The sequence below is a fragment of the Daucus carota genome, chromosome 2 (assembly GCF_001625215.2).
Source record: "Daucus carota subsp. sativus chromosome 2, DH1 v3.0, whole genome shotgun sequence".
Lineage (NCBI taxonomy): Eukaryota > Viridiplantae > Streptophyta > Magnoliopsida > Apiales > Apiaceae > Daucus > Daucus carota.
The window spans coordinates 20066299-20084931 of NC_030382.2; the positions used below are offsets into that span (position 1 = coordinate 20066299).

The window sequence follows — 18633 nt, forward strand, 5'->3', positions numbered from 1 at the left end:
AAAAGACAAGAATTAAATGGAATAAAAATGCTTGAATTAATAATAAAGATCACACGTTACATATTTGAAGTTCACGATCTCGCTCGAAACTGTCACTTCCTCGCGAAGAACGATCTAATACAAACTGATAATGTGTTTGATTGAATAATCTGAAAACTACTATATTGTTCTCTTCTACTCTAACTACTTCTATGAGGCTAGGGTTTTACACACGAGAAATAAAAATACATTGACCAAGTCAACCGGGCCTCGACCGCTGCGAAAATCCACTAAAAAGCTGTAAAAATCGGCCCGGGGAAGTTCTGCTGGGCGCGGCCGCGCTAACTTAGCGCAGGCGCGCTAGTTGCAGCAGTTAGTAGCGCGGGCGCGCTAACAAGTAGCGCGGGCGCGCTACTGTCTGTGATGACAGCCCCGTTTCTTCGTTTCTCGCTCGTTCTCGCGTGCATGTCCTTCCTCGCTTCTAGTACCACTTCCGTAGGTGATCACGGTTGCATTTAGCACATGCAACAAGCCCTTTAAACCCCTAGATAGCTCTAGTGGACGAGTGTGCTCTCGTGAGGGTTTGTAGAAGATATACCCACAAAATCCCAAGTCGCGGTGAATCCACAATCCTCTATTCTTGCAAATAATGCACCAAAACCAACCTAAAATGATAGAAAATCACTTCATCACCTCAACTCGTGACCTGCACAGAAAAACAATAAAAACACATCAAAAGACACTAAACACTTAAGTACAACCAACCAATTTAAGCGGAAATGAAGGCCTATAAGTGTGTATAAATACCACTTATCACACCCCCAAACTTAAACTGATGCTTGTCCTCAAGCGTCAAAGACACTAACAATAATACAATGCAATGCATGAATGCAACTACGTGATGAATGAGTGAACTATGAAGTAATTGCCTTGTCAATTATAATACCTCAGATTGTGCTAATGTTCTCGAATTTCACTTCTCTCGCTACCAAGTCAATTACTCTTCTATTTACAAGTGTGGAGTGCCAATGTGTGCAAGCATGCTCTTTTATTGAGACAAGACAAAAACTACTACTCCCACAGAATTCCAATCAAGAATCGTAAAAGTTTAAAACTAACACCCCGTCACTCAAGTCCAACTAAAAGCCAAGGTCCCAAAGAATGTCCACACCCTTCTATTTTATTCCTTATATTTTTTTCTTTTTATTGGTGATTAATTGCTCGGTCTAAGGTCAGAGCGCTTCGCAGTGTAAATGCGTTACGAACACCACAAGACTTCACACACCAATTATTCACTTTATTCTAGTGGTTTATTTAACTGTGCAATGGTTGAGATCCCTAAAGATTTATACACTAGTACCCATGTAGCGAGTGTTGGGTCAACAATCCCAAACCACGAGGGCTTTAGGTTGCTAGGCACAAAGTCCCCTCAGACTTAATTACTCGAGTACTAATGAGCTCAACCTAGTTAATTCTACCACTTATTTTTCTAGTGAATTTATTACTACTAATTTTTTTTTTTCTATATTTTTTTTTTCTTTTTCTTTTAGAAAGGTATATCTACTCCTCAGTTCCCCCAAACTTAAGATTTACAGACCTAAGCTGAAGGGTGTTCAATTCAATCCTAGAATTCATGGAATTTCGTCTAAATCCTATCTCAAGAACATATGTGAATTACAATTTCCAACACAAGCAATTTCCAAGTACTAACCTAGCATTGCAATTGAAATTACTAATCAAGAACTACGCACATAACTCATCATAGGCAATTAACTTGGCTTAACTTCACAATTCATGCAAATGCTCGTGATACTAGTTACGACAATTACTACTAAACATGTAAAAATAAAAAAATTATGAGAAAAATAGAAAAACGTGAGAAATAATCAAAGCAAAATAAAAAAAAAGTGAACTACATGAACTAACTAAAAAATAAAAAAAACGTGAACTACATGAACTAACTAACACATGCAATAATAAACTACATAATAATATGCTCTTCCTTAGATTACCACCCCCAAACTTAAAATTTTCAATGTCCCCATTGAAAGTGATAAAAAGGCTAGAGCGCCCACATACCTACTCGGAGTCCGAGTCCTCCCCCTCCTCTGCTGGAGGTGAATCAGGTGGAGGATACTGCATCCCTGCTCCGAATACTGGCCACTGAACTGTGACCCCCTGTGCCTGGAAAGCACTACCTAGAGCCTCTGTCAAGTCAAAAGCAAACCTCTGGTGGATGTCATGCATGGTATCCATCCGTCTCGCTAGGCGGCGATAATGAGCATCTCCCATCGGTTCGGAGCTCCTCTCCGTCTGTGAAGTACCAGCTCCAGAAGCTCTAGGCTGCTCCCTCCTCACAAATGCTGGACGTCCCCCTGGCACCTCATCATATATGTACCCGAGGCCTCGAGGGTGGGGAACTCCTCCATCCCACTCCGTCATCCGACTGATCGCCGAATGATCAATAGGTGTTCCCGGCAACTGTAGTTGCTCGTTGGCTGGCCAACGAACACCGCTTGATCGACAGAGCTTCGTAACAATTGTGCCATATGGAATGGCACCAGTGGTTCCTCCCCGTAAGAACCTCAGCATCCCCTGATGAATAACATGTCCCAGATCAATATACTTGCCTGAGACAATCCCAAAGAGCAGAATCGCTCTATCCACTGTCACCTCGTGCCCATGAGAAGATGGCATGATGTTAGCACAGATGAAGGCATTCCACGCCTTCGCATACCGGTTCAAAGCGGCTGCAGGAAAAGAAACATGTGCCGGCAAAGGAGGTGCAGTCATCTTCCAATGCGTGTCCGGTACACACATGTCATACACCAACCGCTCAAGATCAATCGGATCATCATCAAACCGGCGTTTGGCACGCCCAATCCTCTCAACAACCCAATCTTCTTCATTACGGCGCTTGGCACGCCCCCCAATCACCCTACGGATCGCCTCCGCACTATAATCAACTCGGATTCCCCGCACCACCGTGAATCCATCGCGATTCTCCTTGGCATTAGCATAAAATTCTCGAATAATAGCCAAGGGGACCGCCTCCGGAGCCTCGCAAAAAGACTCCCAACCCCGCTCTTGAATCATGTTCAAAAGCTCACCATCTTCCGCCGTGGGTAAGAATCCCCTCTCCTTGACTAACGACTTATTCATAAGCCGTTGAAACTCGGTTCGTGCTCCATCGGAAGTGAACTCAACCTCACCCATCGAGGAAGAATCGCTAGATGTAGGGGCTTGGGTGCTTGTTCCTTGTGATCTTCGGGCTCTTTTGGGTGCCATTGGTAGAGATTTAGAGTTGCAAGAGATGTGTGTGTAGTGGGTTTGAGAGATTGGATGAAGGTTATGTGTATGGATGTGTATATATAATTAGGGTTAAAAGAATTATAATGGGATTTGGAGATGGGTTTTGTGTTTATATAAGGATTGGAGAGCTGAGTTAGGGTTTAATAAGATGTATTTCGGGCTAGGCATGCAAAATTAGGATTGTGGGCTTTTTAAAAACGAAAAGAAAATATTTTTGGGAGAAAAATCGCCTGGCTCGGCAGTCAGTAGCGCGGCCGCGCTAAGTGTAGCGCGGGCGCGCTGTGCAACTTAGCGCGGGCGCGCTGACACTAGCGCGGGCGCGCTAGTGTCTGACACCCGGGGGCTGAATTTTTCGATTTTTGTGTTTTTGAGGTTTACAATGGTACAATGTGGTTCCAATGCGTGGGTTGCCTCCCACGAAGCGCTTGTTTAACGTCGTTAGCTCGACGTGAAGTCCAGAATTAATCCGATTCTGATTGAAGAATCGTGGTTTGTACCTCACGATTCACATTTCCGCCAAAGTAAGGTTTCAACCGTTGACCATTAACTTTAAATGATTCATCCGGTGATTTGGCATAGATTTCTACTGCACCGTGGGGAAATACCGTCTTGACTGTAAATGGTCCCGACCAGCGTGATTTGAGTTTCCCTGGAAATAGCTTCAACCGAGAGTTATACAGTAGAACCAATTGACCAACCACAAACGATTTTTGTATCAGCCGCTGATCATGCAATCTTTTCACCTTTTCTTTGTAGAGTTTGTTATTTTCATAAGCACGGAGGCGAAACTCTTCCAACTCATTGAGTTGAATCATGCGTTTTTCTCCAGCTAACTGTAAGTCGAAATTCAACTTCTTTAGTGCCCAATAAGCTTTATGTTCCAACTCTACTGGTAAGTGACAAGCTTTCCCAAACACTAGCTGAAATGGAGAAGTACCTAACGGTGTTTTGTAAGCTGTTCGATAAGCCCAAGCAGCCTCATCTAATCGTAAGGACCAATCTTTTCTAGAAGGGTTAACCACCTTTTCTAATATGCGTTTGATCTCTCTGTTAGACACTTCAGCTTGACCATTCGTTTGAGGATGATAAGCAGTAGCAACCCGGTGATTGATATTATACCTCGTCATCAAGGTTGTGAATTTCCGATTGCAGAAATGAGAGCCTTCATCACTGATAATGACCCTAGGGACTCCGAAACGGGTAAAGATTTGTTTTTGAAGAAATTGCAAGACCACCTTAGCATCATTTGTAGGTAAAGCTTTTACCTCCACCCATTTAGACACATAATCCACTGCCAATAGAATATACTGGTTGTTGCAAGATGAAACGAACGGTCCCATGAAGTCGATACCCCAAACATCAAATAATTCGACTTCCAAGAGCATTTTAAGAGGCATTTCATTCCTCCTAGAGATATTACCTGTACGTTGACATCGATCGCAACCCAACACATACTGATGAGCATCTTTAAATAGAGTTGGCCAGTAAAAACCTGCTTGAAGTACCCTCTTTGCTGTTTTCTCTCCGCTGTAATGGCCCCCATAGCCAGTGGAATGGCACTCGCGCAAAACTCCCTCAACTTCATTATTGGGAATACATCGTCTGAGAATTTGATCGACTCCTTGTTTAAACAGAAAGGGTTCATCCCAAATATACCATTTCACATCGTGAAGGAATTTCTTGCGTTGAGCATAAGAGAATTCTGGAGGAATGATCTTACTCACCAGATAATTTACAATGTCAGCAAACCATGGCTCTTCTGCCTCAACTTCAAACAACTGTTCATCTGGGAAGAATTCATTGATTAGCGTGTTGTCGGTGGTTTGTTTGCTGTGATCTTCCAGTCGGGATAAATGATCAGCTACCTGATTTTCTGTGCCCTTCCGATCTTTAATTTCCACATCAAATTCTTGGAGTAATAGAACCCAGCGAATTAGTCTTGGTTTAGAATCCTTCTTTGAGATGAGATACCGAATGGCTGCATGATCAGTGTATACCACTACCTTTGTTCCAAGAAGATAAGACCTGAACTTCTCAAAGCTAAAGACAATAGCTAGAAGTTCTTTTTCAGTAGTAGTGTAGTTCAATTGTGCATCATTTAATGTTTTGCTGGCATAATAGATAACATGAAACACATTACTTGTACGCTGGCCCAGTACCGCTCCTACAGCATAATCGCTGGCATCACACATTAATTCAAATGGTTTACTCCAATCAGGTGCAGTAATGATAGGTGTTGATGTCAACTTCTTTTTCAAAATTTCAAATGCTTCCAAGCACTTTTCATCAAATTTGAATGGGATGTCTTTCTCTAGCAGATTGCAAAGAGGTTTAGAAATTTTTGAGAAGTCCTTGATGAACCTTCGATAGAAACCTGCATGACCAAGGAAGCTTCGGATGCCTTTAACCGAGAGTGGTGGAGGTAGATTTTTAATTGTTTCCACCTTCGCTTTATCAACTTCCAGTCCGTTGGCAGATACCTTATGTCCCAAAATGATTCCTTCTTGCACCATAAAATGGCATTTTTCCCAATTGAGAATCAGATTAGTTTCCACACAGCGCTCAAGAACCATTCTCAGATTCGTGAGGCATTCGTCATAAGATGTTCCAAATACAGAAAAATCGTCCATGAATACCTCCACATTGATGCCGATCATCTCTGAGAATATTGCCATCATGCACCTTTGAAACGTGGCTGGTGCACCACATAAGCCAAAAGGTACTCTTCGGAATGCAAAAGTACCATAAGGGCATGTAAAGGTTGTCTTTTCTTGATCCTCCGGAGAAATAGCAATCTGATTATAGCCAGAATACCCATCTAACAGACAATAGAACTCATGGCCAGCCAACCTGTCAAGCATCTGATCAATAAAAGGCAGAGGGAAGTGATCCTTTCTTGTAGCTTTATTCAGCTTTCTGTAGTCCATGCAAATCCTCCAACCGGTGACAGTTCGAGTTGAGATGAGTTCCCCTTTTTCGTTGGCTACTACTGTCATGCCTCCTTTCTTAGGCACACATTGTACTGGGCTCACCCATGAGCTGTCAGAAATTGGATATATGATACCTGCATCGAGCCATTTAAGAATCTCTTTCTTTACAACCTCCTTCATGATAGGATTTAATCTTCTTTGTTGTTCCACTGAAGGTTTGCTTCCTTCTTCAAGAAGAATTTTGTGTTGACAAAATGATGGACTGATTCCCTTGATATCAGCTATAGTCCACCCAATTGCTGTTTTGAATTCCCTTAGCACCCTCAAAAGTTTTTCCTCTTCCTCACCTGACAAGTTAGCGGCAATAATAACAGGAAGAGTAGAATGTTCACCAAGAAAGGCATACCTCAAGTGATCCGGTAGCGGTTTAAGTTCAAGTTTAGGTGCTTCGATCACTGATGGTTGTAGTGGTTTGTGATCTTCCTTTAATTCTTTCAAGCCAAGAGATTCGACAGGTGGTTCAAAATTCCTTCGCCAAGGTGATGAGTTAAGATGATGGATTTCTTCCAATTCTTCTTCACTGTCCAATTCCTCATCATTGGTAAGGATTGCTTCCAATGCATCATTCTGTAAAACCCGCTGGCTATTAGCTTCTGCCGTAGTATCAAGTACATCCATACTGAAACAAGATTCCTCATCAGTTGGTAATTTCATTGCATTGAATACGTTGAACGTGACCGTCTGATCTTGTATTTTCATTGTAAGTTCCCCTTTTTGTACATCGATCAAGGTTTGTCCGGTGGCTAAAAAGGGTCTGCCCAAGATGATAGGAATTCTTTTGTCTTCTTCAAAATCAAGAATCACAAAGTCGGCTGGGAATATTAATTTATCAACCTTGACCAGCACATCTTCAATTATACCCCTCGGATATGTGATCGAACGATCAGCTAGCTGCAAAGACATGTTTGTCGGCTTGAGCTCTGGCAGGCCAAGTTGTGTGAAGATCGATAGAGGCATCAGGTTGATGCTAGCTCCCAAATCGCACAGACACTTATCTAAAGAGAACTTCCCAATAGTGCAAGGGATAGTAAAGCTTCCCGGGTCTTTCAGCTTAGGTGGTAATTTCTGTTGAAGCACAGCACTACATTCCTCTGTTAAAGCCACTGTCTCTAACTCTTCGAGCTTTAACTTTTTCGAAAGAATACCCTTCATGAATTTGGCGTAGCTAGGCATTTGCTCGAGTGCTTCAGCAAACGGAATGTTGATGTGAAGCTTTTTAAATACTTCTAGGAATTTACCAAATTGTTTATCCAGCTGCTGTTTTTTTAACCTCCTAGGAAATGGAGGTGGTGGATATACTGGTTTTGACATCGGAGCAGCTGCAGGACTAGCCTTATCCTTTTCAACAGTAGTGTTGATGCCAATTGTGTTCGAAGGAAGTTCTGTTGGAATTTCTTGCGGTTCATCACCTTGATCTTGTACTGATGTTGAGGTAGACCCTGTTGTAGTTTTTCCCGATCTCAGCGTAATGGATTGGACTTGCTCTTTAGGGTCCCTCTTACCTGGTACCTCTGTATCACTAGGGAGATTCCCCTGTGGTCTGCTTAATAAAGCGTTAGCCAACTGACCGACTTGTGTCTCCAAGGCTTTTAAAGTTACTGCCTGACTCTTGTACATGAGTCTTAGCTCTTCCATGTCAGACCTTTCGTTACTTGTTTGCCCATGATTCTGAAATCCCGGAGGGTGATATGGCTGTTTAGGTGCATACTGTTGTGAAGTCCCAGCCTGACTATACTGTTTAGGTCCCTGTTGAAATCCATGTTGAGGCTGATTATAACCCTGATTATTACTCCAGCTGAAATTCGGATGATTTCGGTTGTTAGGGTGGTAAGTAGCTCGAGCAGGCTGTTGACCTCTCTGAAAGTTGCTCACAAATTGTGCTGATTCACTAGAAATGGCACACTGATCAGTAGCATGAGTACCAGCACATAATTCGCAAATAGAGATTGGCTGTTGAATTCCTTGGTGAGCCAAAGAATCGACTTTCATCGTGAGAGCCTTAAGTTGAGCTGCTATAGCTGTAGACGTATCAAGATCAAGAATTCCGGCTACCTTTCCTTGAGTAAGTCTTTGAGTAGGGTTCTGATATTCATTAGCAGCCATCATTTCAATAAGATCATAAGCTTCTTCATAACTCTTAGCCCATAGCGCACCTCCAGAAGCAGCATCAAGCATAGGTCTGGATTGAGGTCCCAGACCATTATAGAAACTGTTTATTTGCATCCAATCCGGCATGCCATGATGGGGACACTTCCTTAGCATCTCCTTATATCGCTCCCAGGCTTCACAGAATGTTTCTCCTGATTGTTGAGAAAATTGAGATAGAGCATTTCGTAGTGCAGCAGTCTTTGCCATGGGGAAGAATTTAGTGAGAAATTTCTGAGCTAGATCTTCCCATGTAGTAATCGAACCAGATGGTAAAGAATGTAACCATCCCTTAGCCTTATCTCTCAGTGAAAATGGGAAAAGCCTTAGCTTCACAGCTTCATCAGAGACATCATTGAATTTGAAAGTGTCACAGATCTCTATAAAATTCCGTATATGCATATTGGGGTCTTCAGTAGGAGAACCCCCATACTGTACCGAGTTCTGGACCATTTGAATAGTTCCTGGTTTGATTTCAAAGGCTTTGGCTGCGATTGCAGGCCTGACGATGCTTGATTGGATATCATCGATCTTTGGCATAGAGAAATCCTTTAATGCCTTACTGTCTGGTTGTGCTTCAGGTTCTGTCATTGTTTCAGAATCAGAAGAAGAAGATGAAGATGAATCAATTGCTTTTCTTTTACGGGTTTGAGAACGTGTTTGCATAAACGCGATCCAAGTACCTGAAATAAAGAAAAGAAGAAAAGTGAGAAGAGAATAGAATCCTAGTCAGTGAATTTTAATGCACACTGATGACAAGTACATAAACTAATTAATTAACACCGAGTCCCCGGCAGCGGCGCCAAAAACTTGTTCGGTGAAATCTACACGCAAGCGCACGTGATCACAAGTAATATATTAAGTTCGATCCCACAGAGACTGGTGAATTAAGAATATGCACCTATGCAACAATGTATGATCAGTTATCACTGCTAAGACAATTAACAAGGATTGGTTTCTTTTATACTAATAACTAAATTCACTAATCAAATTCAGAATAGGAAAACACATGGGATTCTAACTTCATTATCGAATTCATCTAGAATTGAAATTACTGATTAACATGCGACTGTTGATCCTAATCAGACAACACGAAAGTAATACATGCCAACTCTCGTTGCACACATATCATACCAATCAAAATCCGCAATTAAGACAGAAATCTCATGGACACCCACAAAGCTCAGACCCTATATCTCTATAGCGGTAGTGTAAGCAGAGAGGTTTAAATAACAAGTCGTCTATCGTGATTACACAGGGTGATAAAAATAGTTCAAGTCTATCACAAATTATGCTTCATTCACATAATCCTATGTTTACATGGCAAAGTTCTAAATTCAATCATCCACTCTCGCTTCAGAAAGAATTAACAAACAACTTAGAAGTTAGCTACTCTCCTAAGAAGAATAAGTACGGCTCATGCAAAGAAATCAACATACGTCACAAAATCAAGTAATAAATATTCGTTACTAGACTACATCGATAAATCCATTAGAATCCCATGAAGGCGGTTAGTTCATAATCGAACTAATCGACATCATGGGTTCTAATGAAAACATGATAGATAAAAGACAAGAATTAAATGGAATAAAAATGCTTGAATTAATAATAAAGATCACACGTTACAGATTTGAAGTTCACGATCTCGCTCGAAACTGTCACTTCCTCGCGAAGAACGATCTAATACAAACTGATAATGTGTTTGATTGAATAATCTGAAAACTACTATATTGTTCTCTTCTACTCTAACTACTTCTATGAGGCTAGGGTTTTACACACGAGAAATAAAAATACATTGACCAAGTCAACCGGGCCTCGACCGCTGCGAAAATCCACTAAAAAGCTGTAAAAATCGGCCCGGGGAAGTTCTGCTGGGCGCGGCCGCGCTAACTTAGCGCAGGCGCGCTAGTTGCAGCAGTTAGTAGCGCGGGCGCGCTAACAAGTAGCGCGGGCGCGCTACTGTCTGTGATGACAGCCCCGTTTCTTCGTTTCTCGCTCGTTCTCGCGTGCATGTCCTTCCTCGCTTCTAGTACCACTTCCGTAGGTGATCACGGTTGCATTTAGCACATGCAACAAGCCCTTTAAACCCCTAGATAGCTCTAGTGGACGAGTGTGCTCTCGTGAGGGTTTGTAGAAGATATACCCACAAAATCCCAAGTCGCGGTGAATCCACAATCCTCTATTCTTGCAAATAATGCACCAAAACCAACCTAAAATGATAGAAAATCACTTCATCACCTCAACTCGTGACCTGCACAGAAAAACAATAAAAACACATCAAAAGACACTAAACACTTAAGTACAACCAACCAATTTAAGCGGAAATGAAGGCCTATAAGTGTGTATAAATACCACTTATCAGGTTGCCTTCATTCGGATTCTCTCCTTCATCCGAATCAGTTGGTTCATCACATATAGACAAAGTGCTAGACTTCCCTTTACCCTTCTTGGTGGAAGCTGTCTCCTTAGCTTTCCCCTTGCCTTTGCCTTTGCCCTTTCCCTTTCTCGTATCCTTGACCTTCCCCTTGCCTTTTCTTGCCATTAAGACAATGATCATGATCGCAAGTATGACAAACCACCACAAGGTGCCCTAATCAAACACCAGAAACACCATTGGTTAGAATATGAATAAAAAAATCGACTTTAAATGCAAACCAAAACCCCTTATGAATCAAAATGCCAAATGCAAACCAAAAACCTAATTTATATCACATGAATTTGTATCGCAACCAATTATGCAAACCACAACACCTTATGAATCGACTCTTTTTTGAATATAGAAACGTCAAAATGCAAACCACAACCCCTTATGAATCAAAATGCCCAATGCAAACCACAATCCCTTAATTATGAATCAAAATGCTAAATAGAATCAAAATGAACAACCCTACAAATTTAAAATAAAACCACAAAACCAACAAAAAAAAACCAAATTTCAAGGACTCGTTATGAATGTGATTACCAATTTTAAGCAAATTTACCAATTGAGCAACAAATATATACAAACTTTCATATAAAAATACAAATAAAAATAAAAAACAGAGAATCCACCTTTTTCATTCTCATAACATAACCGACAACAAGAAATTGCATGTAAATTTCCAAACTAACATATACAAATTATATATACATAGAATGCATACATATAAAAGCTTGAAAACTAAACAAATTTAAGTTGAATAGGGTTCTATACTAACAAATAAGCCAAGCACATGGTTCAGTCCTACCAAAAACTATAAGAATTGAACTTGAAAAGAGTTTGGATATTTACCATTGAAAGGGAGTTTGGAGACGGTTTCTGATTCCTTATTCTTGCCGCCATTAAGGTTAATTTGCAGTTGAAGTTCTAGCCTTGAAATCGAGTTGATGTTGGAGTTGGTTTGAGAGAGTTCGGAGAATTCTGAGAATGAAGAGGAAAGGAGGCGGTTTTTTTTGTTTATATACTAACGCAACAAAACTGACCGCACACCCGGTCAGTTTTGACTTCGATAACTGTGCTTTATTATTTTTCATTTTGATTTGATTTGTATACTTTATTATTTACATAAAACTTGGAATTGTGATTTTATAACATGAAAAATTACGTGAATTGTGTAAAAAATATTTTCTCAATTTAATATTTTATTTATATAAAGTTCCAGTATAAAAAGGTTGTAAAACTGTATTTCGATTTATTAAAATCATCTGATTTTTTGCCTCCACGTTGATGATATTATTTTATTAACATCCGTACGGCTGGATCGTTCAAATAATGTAACATCTAATTTTGAATAATTAAAAGTAAACATGTAATTCAAAATAAGACTTCTGGTATATTACCAGTCTTCTGTTTAGGGGATCCGTACATATAAAAATGTTTTTAAAAGTGTCTAAAAAATTTAAAAATCTTAGTCAAGTTTAAAATTAAATTATAAATAAATTATAAATAAATTATAAATGATACCTTAGACCAGGTTGAATTTCTGGAGAGTTAAAAAGTACATATTCTTCTACTAACTTTGGCTCCTTATCAGTCAAATAACGAGTTCCTTTTTTATCAAGATATTCATTTGGATAACCAAAAACTTCTAATTTTTCGGAGCCATCACCATCAAAAAGAGCTTCATTGTGGCGTATTTTATTATGAATTGAGTCTGTGGCAAAGCAGAAGGAACAAAAATTAAGAATCTCCTCTTAGATATATCATTGGGCAATTGAACCCTCAACTCACGCTTTATTACCAACCTTTTGTTTAAATTTCTCTAATAACCGTTCAACTGGATACATCCAATTCCAACAAGAGGGTCCTGCTAATCTAATTTCTTCTGCTGAACCTATTACCAAATGCTCTATTAAATCAACCCAAGTTTGAGAAAAAAAAATGTTTCCAATAAACACAGCGCTCTAATAACCGATTTCTTCATTAGTTCCAAGTCGGATGAACACATGGACCAGCCACACAACCAAACACAACATAATAATTCATAGATCTCCATCAAACAAAGACAAAGAACACAATAAATGAAAACACACGTAATCACGGATGAGCATAAATCTTGAAAAAAAATGGAAATCGTTGTCAAGGCATTCACAATAGGTCTCGGTAGAAGCTCGCGAATTGCTAGAGGCAACAATTTTTGAAGAAAAATATGACAATCATGCGATTTAAATCCAAAAAACTTACACTCCTTAGCATTGCAACAACGAGATATATTTGAGACATAACCGTCTGGAAATTTCAACGACTCAATCCACTGACATAGAAGTTTGAGTTGTTTCCTATTAAGAGAGTATGGTGCTTTCAGTTTTTTTCCATTTTCATCAATCCAAAAATGAGGCAACACACCAAAGTGTTTGCAATCCAACCTTGCCTTGTGGTGATCTTTTGACTTCTTACCATTCACATTGGTAAAAAATATGTTCTCAAACACTTTTTTTGCTGTATGCATGATATCAATGGAATGTCGCAAACTATGTGAAGACCAATAAGGGAGCTCATAAAACAATGGGGCATGAGTCCAATGATGCTAAACTCCATATCCAGCACTTCTTATCTTTTTGTTAGTCTTTCCGGGTGGTGGAAAATATATGCTATCAATCCAAGTTTTAACTTCCTCTCCAAATAAGCGTCCATGACACAACCTTCTTTCTGAATGGTCAAACAAGCAACTCTTCTTACGCAATGGATCATTAGGTTCAAGAAAAATTTGGTTTGTGCCATGAAAAGAACATTTTCCAGAATATTTTAACTAAAACCCTTCCCAGACACACTGGACATGTCAGCTTTCCTTTCCCCGACCAACCACTTACCAGACTCATGGCAGGGAAATCACTGATGGTCCACATAAGAGCCGCTCTCATGGTAAAATTTTGTTTCAGAGATTGGTCTTATGTTTGCACTCCGGTATACCATAATGTCTTCAATTCATCAATGAGAGGTCTAAGATATATAGTAATATTTTTCCCAATACTCTCCGGACCCAGTATAATTTCGGTAAAAAACATATACAGTCTCTTCATACCCATGGAAGGAAGAAGATTATACACAAAAATAACCACGGGCCACACACTATATGTTTTGTTACCCGTATTCCCAAATGGGTTGAAACAATCGGTCACAAAATCAAGTCTTATATTACGAATTTCTTGAGCAAATGATGGATATCGGAGGTCAAAATTCTTCCATTCGTCTCCATCAGCAGGGTGACAAATTTCTTCTTTATTGACCTCTTGATTTTTGTAATACCTCATATGGTCGTATGTATGAGCCGACATATATAACCGTTGTAGTCGGGGAATCAAAGGAAAATGTCTTAAAAATTTTCTCGGAATCTTGTTACCATTTTTTCTTGATTTATCCAAATATCAATTACAACTACATATATCACACACAATTTTATCTTTGTCATCTCCATAAAATAGCATACAATCATACTCGCACACATCAATTTTTTCATAGTCCACCTTTAAACTTTTCATAACCTTTTCCATCTCATAATAAGACTCGGGTAATGTGTGATTTTTTGGTAACACGTCCATAATGATCTTAATCAAACTATTGAAAACTTTGTCACTATAATTAGACGCCTTTTTGAACTCCAACAATTTTGCGGTAAAACTTAATCTTGTATATTTTGTGCAACCGGGATAAATAGGAACACCATTTTTAACAATCGCCTCATAGAATTCTTTAGCACTATCATTAGGAGCTTCTTCACCGTTAGTATTACCCATTGTATCATAAAATTCATGATTCGAACCAGTAAAATCATGTAGCATGGAGTTGATATCAACTGGATCATCTACTACCCTCTGACATTCTCGCGTTTCACATGATTTTCGCTTGTTTCTTTTTCGGAAAACCTCTCCGTGTGAAGTCCATACCGTATAACTCTCCATCATACCCTCGGATATCAAATGAAATCAAACATCATCTACCCCTAACCAATTCAAATTTTTGTAAAGCTTACAAGGACATTTCATCATACATCCCTCCATTTCAAAGCTTGCAAATTTCAAAAATTCCTCTACACCTTCTCTATATATTCTAGATTTAGAGTAATTTTATCTCGTTGCAACCGGTTATTAATCCAACTCCGATCAATATTTGTCATCTACACATATATATATATATATATAATCATAACATATACATATTACAAATTATCCAAAAAATTTATATAAACAACATACATACAAATTATTCTCAAAAAAATAAACAAAAAAACATGCATACAAGTTACAATGTGATCATAATAAGAGTGGATTACTTTGTTTTTGATAATTGATTTTCCTTCCTTTCTTCTCCCTTTTCTTCTTCTTCCTCCTTTTTTACAATCTTTTTTGTAAATGAAAGTGAAAAATGGTTTTGTAATTTTAGCCAGGACAAAACCGACCGGCTGTCAAACTCAAGCGGTCGGTTATGTCTTTATTAACAAAACGGCGTCGTATGCCAGCTCCAACGCACCTACCCGTCGTTTTTCAAATAATAAAATAATCATTTTCTGCAAAAATAATTTGTTAAAACCGACCACATGGTGGTCGGTTTTACTTAGCGTACACAGAAAGCCGTCGTTTCTTGTCACATAACGAAACCGACCATACATAGTGGTCGGTTTTAGAGTAGAAAAGTTTTTGCCCAACAGATAAAACCGACCGTTTAAAACTGATCGGCGTCAGTCGGTTTTAATGGTACGAAAACAACGCCGTTCCTGGGCAACGCATAGAATTCTCATGACTTAGAAAAATAAAAAAAGAGGAACAAAGTAAAAAACAATAAAATCGACCGTCATTGGTCGGTTAAAATTTTGTGGTCAGGTTTCTAGCAGAAGGATATTTTCCTATTATAACCGACCGATAAAACCGACTACTTTCGGTCGGTTTTCGTATTAGGTTATGGTAAAACCGATCATTTATGATGTAATCGGTCGATTTTATAGTAAGTGCAACGGTCACCTTGGTCGGTTATGATCATTGCCGGTCGGTTTTATTGTTTACATATAAAAAAATACGTTGCGCCCTTTTTTTTGTTACCATTACTTTCTTTTTATTACCATCTTCGTAAATGCATTTGGCTTTGTATTTGCAATTAAGGAACTGGTTTTATATCAGAAAACTTGAAACAAATGGAACCATTTATTCGGAAGTCTTCTAATAAAAATCAGCCCCATCAACAGTACCTTTCTTCGCATCAGCTCCACAACACACAATGCTATTTATTCAGAAATCATCTGATAAAAATCAGCCCCGTCAACAGTACCTTTAAAATTAGTGATCTTCAAAGATTAATTTAAGTAGATGACTAGCTAATATTAATATTCAAACAAAATTAATCTTCAAAATATTTCAAATTGGAAATTATGCTAGTAACAAATTCGACTCATGCTCTTTATAAAATTAAACTCAAAAAAATATTCCACCATCAAATCAAACTCAAAAAAATCGAAATCGAACTAAAGAAAAATATCAAAATCAATTAAAATAGATGAATATTATCAATATTCTAACAAAATTAACCTTAACAAAATTCAACATCAATTAAAATAGATGACTATTGGGAATAGTCACTAACAATTAATTGGAAGGGGTGACTATTGGCTATTGGGTTCAATTGGATACAAGAGACTCTTGGGATTGGATTTATGAATGGATTCATGAATGTCATTAATAGGTGACTTTTCACTTGCTTAACTAATGCACTATAAACACCACACTAGATTAATCCTTTTAACACAAAACCTTCAAACAATCAATCACATATATAAAACAATGGAAGTCACCACTACCAGAAAAAAGGCCTACGACATTGGTTTTTTAGCCGATGTCTATCTAAAAACCGAGCGATGTCTTCGCGTGTGATGTTAAAGGTACCCGTGCATAGACATCGGCTAAAACCCGATGTCTAAACTTTGATTAGACAGCGCTTCTGGGTGTATGTGATGTCTAAGATCCCATTTATGTTATAAAATGAACTACTTCAAGATCAATATTAGGTGCATTAGGCCTAGTTAAACATATCATACACAAGTAATTCACAGGCTTTAACATCGTGAATTACATAACAAACGATGTCTTTTTGGTTATTAAAAATCGGTCTTACTTTAATATGATGTCAAAAACTAAATAAGACATCGGGTATATGCCTTTAACCGTTGTTATAACATCAGGTTTTTTTTGTTTACTAGCAGATGATGTCTACCTGATGAGTATAGAGTTTGTAGACATCGGTTTTTTTCCATTTAAATGTTGTAAATTCATGGTATTTAACATCAGTTTTTATGTACAAGCACTAAATCGATGTCAGTTTTGAATGAAATTAAAATGAGCACCCCTGTTTCTGCATGAAACCCAAAATATACCAAATCAAAATATAAAAGAGCCACACATATACATCCAACAGATCCCAACATCAACCATATATATATACATACATACATATACATACATACATATATATATATATATATATATATATCCATCCAATTCCCAAAAATCCAAAGAACTTGATAACTAGCTACCAATTCTATCCAACCAAAGCATTTGAAACACATTAACAGTAATTATCCAAAAACCAACTAAATAATTACAGTTCAAGAGCAATATTAGCGAGGCAATGGATTTGATGCATCACATTTTGTCCTGGATGAAGTTGATGGCGTCGAAACGAACGGCATCCAACTCTTCTAGAGTATACGACTTGCGTGTCTTGGAAGCCCACTAAATATGAAAATACAGAAGGGAAATTTGAACAAAATTCAAAATATTAGACATGGCACAAATAAGTACCAAACTTGTGTACCTTAGTAGCAAAGGATATTTCCTTGTCTAACACAATATCTCTCATACACCGCATGACTACATAACCACATTCAACCCCACCAGGTTGTTTTGGGGATCCCTATATTTCAATAACAGTAATATGTATTAAGCTCGAGAAAAAAAATGATCAAATTACAAGTAGACAGAACGTTATCACAAATTAAACTGAAGAATCCTTACTGAAAGATTCTTGATTTTAGGAGCTTTATTTCCCCTGCCAATTTCAGCATTAACTTGTTTTATAGTCCTGCAATTAATAATGTAATTTATCATGTAATTTATAATACACGAAATTAATTAACTAAACTAGCTAAAACAGAGTAGTCTTACTCAGATAATGCTTTTTCAAGTTCATCAAAGCGACCATGATGAGGCAAAGGAGTGAGAAGGTAAACATCGTCATCCCAAATCACGACCAAAATCCAATGAACACTATGATTAAAAAATTGCATGAACATTAAAATATTTTAAAAATCATCTCAAAGAAGCTAAAAGTCACAATCTTAGTTACAAAGACTTACTTATGATTATGTGGCATGAAATATATGTGATTGAGATTACCCTTTCTCAATCGACTACCAACATAGCTTTGAAAATCCGCATTCAAGTTAAATGTGATGGCAGGATCTAAAAATTCATATAAGAACACATCATCATTGTCGCGATCATTCTTAATTGTACTGTGCAAGTGCCTATGTATGTGGTATAAAACAAAATTATTAGCAGAATTCTGTTGAATAAATTCATGGAAAAAAAATTTAAACACAGAAATAATATTACTTACGCCATGTAAGCAGCTATGGCAGCTTGTCCAATCATGCCAAATTCTAACAGTGCTCGCAAATTCTCATGCAATATATATATATATATATATATATATATATATATATATATATATATTGTCTTTTCA

General features: G+C 38.2%; 1 non-coding gene across 1 annotated transcript; it reads left to right on the forward strand.

The window, feature by feature from the left end:
- Window positions 1–8514: 8514 nt before the first annotated feature.
- Window positions 8515–8621, forward strand: LOC135150928 (small nucleolar RNA R71). Its single transcript, XR_010289388.1, has one exon. It is a non-coding gene; the product is annotated as a small nucleolar RNA R71 (small nucleolar RNA).
- The last annotated feature ends 10012 nt before the right edge of the window (window positions 8622–18633 follow it).